Source organism: Bos mutus, chromosome 15 (genome assembly GCF_027580195.1).
Source record: "Bos mutus isolate GX-2022 chromosome 15, NWIPB_WYAK_1.1, whole genome shotgun sequence".
Classification (NCBI taxonomy): Eukaryota; Metazoa; Chordata; class Mammalia; order Artiodactyla; family Bovidae; genus Bos; species Bos mutus.
This window is the reverse complement of record NC_091631.1, coordinates 34,831,392-34,837,348: the sequence shown is the minus strand read 5'-3', so window position 1 is coordinate 34,837,348 and position 5,957 is coordinate 34,831,392.

Genomic DNA, 5,957 nt, shown 5'->3' with positions numbered 1-5,957 from the left:
TTTCTCCTAGATACTAGTGTTTATGAACACCAAACTTTGGTAGTGTAATAGAGGAAGAGGATCAAGGAATATGGAGGTTAGTGAGAAAGCCAGAGAAAGAGTAGTTTAGAACAACAACAACAACAACAAAAAGTCTCACAAGCATAAAATGAGAAAGGAGGTTGTATTATTTTTCCATAGAAATCTGGTTTAAGAGAGAAATTGTGCAAATGCATCTTTATTTTGTGCAAATTTTGAGACAAGTGATTAATGAAAGCCAAAAAAGAAAGAAAAGGGAAGGAAGAAAAGAGAGAGAAAGAAAGAAAGGGGAGGGAGGGAGGAAGGAAGGAAAGAAAATAGAAAGGAGATTGAATCCTCCTGGTCTGCCAGAGAAAAACAGAAAAGGTACATAAGGAAACTTTCATGGACTTAGTTGACATAATAGTATGATTACAGTATGAGGATGAGGAATCAAAAGGTATAAATTGAAATCAACACTCCAATATTTAGTAATTGTCTAACCTTGGGAAAGTCTATTTGAATCTTATATTCCATATTTGTAAAATATGGATAAAACCAGATTGGGATTTTCTTGAATATCTAGTGGGATAATATGCTACAAGGATTATTTAGATTGTACTATGTTACATTACTTCACAATGATACTAGAAATATTAGTTGATCATCTTTAGAGGATGCCAGAAAATGACTCATTATTCTTCAAAATGACTGATAAAGAAAAAGAAACAAGTATTTGTCTTATCTTTCCAATATCAAATATACTGTGAGGTACTTAGAGAGTTGATGAAAAAAAAATCTTTATAAAATAGTTCTAGTTGATAAACACAGAAGAAAAAATAAAATTAGAACATCATCATTTTATAACCATTAATTAAACAGTGGATCTAGGCAATCATTATCAAGGGCTATTTAAAATCATTAAATGAAAAAATATGAGGAACTTTGTACTGAATGGGTCTGAACCCACTTACTAATTTTAAAGTCATAGAAAGGACAATCAGACATTATGTGCCTCATGATATGATGCAATAGGAAGTATACAAACTTACTATAAAATTTCTTGCCAAAAAAATCTAACCTCAATCTGATTAAGACTCTATCTGGATGTGCCTATCAGCTCACAGGTCACACAGAGGTCATAGGAACACATTAGAGGAAATAGTTATGTAATCAGTGAAACACATAATGTAGAAAATTCTAGAGGACTAAATAGCCAATTTCTTCAACAAAAATAATTGTATGAACAAGAGAAAAGGAAGTTATAGCTTTAAAATACATGACATATAACAACTAAATGAAATGAGTAGAGCACTTTTAAATTTTAATAACACAATTGTAAAAAAAAATTCTAAGACAATTGGGGAAATTCAAACACCAAATTAAAAAAAAAAAAAACATTTATTTATGGCTGCACTGGGTCTTCATTGCTGTGCACAGGCTTTCTCTAGTTGCAGCAGGCAAGGACTACATTGTGGTGCCTGGTCTTCTCATTGCACTGGCTTCTCTTCTTTCGGAGCACGGGCTCTAGACTGTGGGCTCAGCAGTTGTTGCACACAGGCTTAGTTGCTCCACAACATGTGGGATCTTCCCAGACCAGGGATCAAACCCATGTCCCCTGCATGGACAGTGGATTCTTAACCACTAGGCCACAGGGAAGTCCCTCAAACACCAGATATTTGATATTAAAGAATTACCAGTTTGGGGGTTAATAATGATATTGGTTTCCCAGGGTCTCAGTGGTAAAGAATCTGCTCACCAATGCAGGAGATGCGGGTTTGATCCCTGGGTTGGGAAGATCTCCTGGAGGAGGAAATGGCAACTCATTCCAGTATTCTTGCCTGGAAAATTCCACGGACAGAGGAGCCTGGTGGACTACAGTCCATGATGTCACAAAGAGTTGGACACAACTGAGCAATGAAACCACCACCACCAGTGCTATTTTGATCATGTTTTTATGAGTCCTTATAAGGCAACCCACTCCAGTGTTCTTGCCTGGAGAATCCCAGGGATGGGGGAGCCTGGTGGGAGGCTGTCTATGGGGTCGCACAGAGGCGGGCACGACAGAAGCGACTTAGCAGCAGCAGCAGCATAAGGTGTATACTGAATTGTTTGTAGATGAAATAAAATAATTCAAATTAAGATTGTAGATAGAAATGCTTAAGACACACCGAAATGCACTCATCAATGAATTTGGTAAAGTTTCACAATACAAAATTAATATATAGAAATCTGTTGCAGTTCTATAGCTATGAACTATTAGAGAAATTAAGAAAATAATCCCATTGACCATTGCATCAAAAAGAATAAAATAACTTGGAATAAATCTCTGTGGAATTTAAAGACCTATACTCTGAAAATGATAGAACACTGACAAAAAAACTGAAGACAATACAAACATATGGAAGATATACCTTGTTCATGTGTTAGAAGAATTAATATTTTTAAATGATCATGTTACCCAAAGCAATATATAGATTGAATTTAATCCCTATTAAAATGCCAGTGGCATTTGAAAAGACCCTGATGCTGGGAAAGAGAGAAGGCAGGAGGAGAAGGGGACAACAGAGGATGAGACGGTTGGATGGCATCACCGACACAATGGACATGAGTTTGAGTAAACTCCAGGAGTTGGTGATGGACAGGCAGGCCTGGCAAGCTACAGTCCATGGGGTTGCAGAATCAAACATGACTGAGTGACTGAACTGAGAATAAATAATTCTAAAATTTGTATTTAAACAAAAAGACCCAAGCAGAGAAAACAATCTTGAGAAAGACAAACTGAGGTGGAGATATAGATGCTCCTTGGTTTCAGACTGTACCACAAATCTACTGTCATCAAAACGGTATGATATTGGCACAAAAACAGACACACAGACAGAACAGTATAAATAGTTCAGAAACCCACTCACTCATGGTCATTTAATCTACAACAAAGGAGGCAAGACAGTACAATGAGGAAGAGACGGTCTCTTCGGTAAATGATGCTGGAAAAACTGGATAGCTGCATACGAGAGAACTAAAACATTCTCTCACACTGTATACAAAAATAAACTCAGATGGACTAAAGAACTAAATGAAGACTGAAAACCATAAAGTTAGTAGAAGAAAACATAGGCAGAACACTCTTTGATATAAATTATAGCGTTGTTTTTTTTTTGATCTATCTCCTAAGGCAAAGGAAACAAAAGCAAAATTAAACAAAGGGGAACTAAGTAAACTGAAAAGCTTTTGTACAGCAAAGGAAACCATCAGCAAAATTAAAAGACAACCAACTGAATGGTGGGAAATATATGACTGATAGGGGTTAATATCCAAAATATGTAAGCAGCTGATACAGCTCAACATAAAAAAAAAAAAAAAAAAAAAAACTAACTGAAAAATGAGCAGAAGACCTGGATAAACGTTTTTCCAAATGTATATAGGTTGCCTATAGGCACATGAAAAGATGTTCAACTTCGCTACTCATCGGATAAATTCAAATCAAGACCTCATATCTGTCAGAATGGATATAGTCAAAAAGACCACTCTTAACAAATTGCAGCAAGGATGTGGAGAAAGGAAGCCTTTGTTGGAGGGAATGTAAATTGGTGCAGTCAATTTACAGTGGAAATAGTTTGGAGGTTTCTATAAAAACTAAAAATAGAACTACTCTATGATCCAGCAATTCCACTCCTGGGTATATATCCAAAGAAAATGAAAATACTAACTCACAAAGGTGCATGAATCCCAGTGTTCACAGCAGCAGTATTTACAACAGCCAAGATATGGAAGCAGTCTAAGTGCCCATCAATAGGTGAATGGGTAAAGAAGAAGTGGTATATATATACCATGAAATATTACTCAGCCATAAAAAAATAAATTTTGCCATTTGCAACTATATGAATGGACTTAGAGGATGGGCAATGCCAAAGAATGATCAAACTACTGCACAATTGCACCCATCTCACACGCTAGTAAAGTAATGCTCAAAATTCTCCAAGCCAGGCTTCAGTAATACGTGAACCGTGAACTTCCAGATGTTCAAGCTGGTTTTAGAAAAGGCAGAGGAACCAGAGATCAAATTGCCGACATCTGCTGGATCATGGAAAAAGCAAAAGAGTTCCAGAAAGACATCTATTTCTGCTTTATTGACTATGCCAAAGCCTTTGACTGTGTGGATCACAATAAACTGTGGAAAATTCTGAAAGAGATGGGAATACCAGACCACCTGACCTGCCTCTTGAGAAACCTATATGCAGGTCAGGAAGCAACAGTTAGAACTGGACATGGAACAACAGACTGGTTCCAAATAGGAAAAGGAGTATGGCAAGGCTGTATATTGTCACCCTGCTTATTTAACTTCTATGCAGAGTACATCATGAGAAACGCTGGGCTGGAAGAAGCACAAGCTGGAATCAAGATTACCAGGAGAAATATCAATAACCTCAGATATGCAGATGACACCACCCTTATGGCAGAAAGTGAAGAGGAGCTACAAAGCCTCTTGATGAAAGTGAAAGAGGAGAGTGAAAAAGTTGGCTTAAAGCTCAACATTCAGAAAACTAAGATCATGGCATCTGGTCCCATCACTTCATGGAAAATAGATGGGGAAACAGTGGACACAGTGTCAGACTTTATTCTGGGGGGCTCTAACATCACTGCAGATGGTGACTGCAGTCATGAAATTAAAAAACACTCCTTGGAAGGAAAGTTATGACCAACCTAGACAGCATATTGAAAAGCAGAGACTACTTTGCCAACAAAGGTCCATCTAGTCAAGGCTATGGTTTTTCCAGTGGTCATGTGTGGATGTGAGAGTTGGACTGTGAAGAAAGCTGAGCGCCGAAGAATTGATGCTTTTGAACTGTGGTGTTGGAGAAGACTCTTGAGAGTCCCTTAGATTGCAAGGAGATCCAACCAGTCCATCCTAAAGGAAACCAGTCCTGGGTGTTCATTGGAAAGACTGATGTTGAGGCTGAAACTCCAATACTTTGGCCACCTCATGCGAAGAGCTGACTCATTGGAAAAGACCCCAATGCTAGGAGGGATTGGGGGCAGGAGGAGAAGGGGACGACAGAGGATGAGATGGCTGGATGGCATCACCGACTTGACTTTCATGAGTTTGAGTGAACTCTGGGAGTTGGTGATGGACAGGGAGGCCTGGTGTGCTGTGATTCATGGGGTCACAAAGATTTGGACACGACTGAGTGACTGAACTGAACTGAACTGAACTGATGCTTAGTGAAATAAGCCAGACAGAGAAAGACAAATACTGTGTGTTATCACTTATATGTGGAATCTAAAAAATAAATGAATATCACAAAACAGAAACAGACCCACAGATATGAAGAATAAACTAGTGGTTACTAGTGGGGAAAGGGAAAATTGAAGGGGCATGATAGGGAATTTAGGGGTACAGCTACTATGTATAAAGTAAACTAGAAGGATATATTGTGCAGCACAAGCAATATAACCGATATTTTATAGTAACTTTAAATGGAGCATAACCTATAAAAATTTTAATCACTGTGTTGTACATCTGAAACTAATATAGTATAGTGAGTCAACTATACTTCAAAAATACATATAAAATTATAGAGTTGTAAAAGATATAAAATGGGCCAAATATAAGTTATTGTTGAAGAAAAGTGATAGGTACATGGAGGTTTGTTACACTATTCTCTCTTCTGTTAAAGAGATTTTAAATTTACCACCATAAAAAGTTAAAAGGATAAACAATCAAGTAGAAATATGAGCAGGGGATACAAAACTATAATACCTGGAAAAATAAATACTAATTACCACTAAATACATCTGAAATATTTGATGTCACCAATAATTAGGCAAACTAAAAATTAACAATGGTGACTTATGGTACAGGTTATATCTTTGCACATAGTGAGAAAGTTGATACACCAGCTCTACAATGTATTAGGTTCCTAGACTTCTATCTCTCCACTCAGTGATCCTTACCTTGC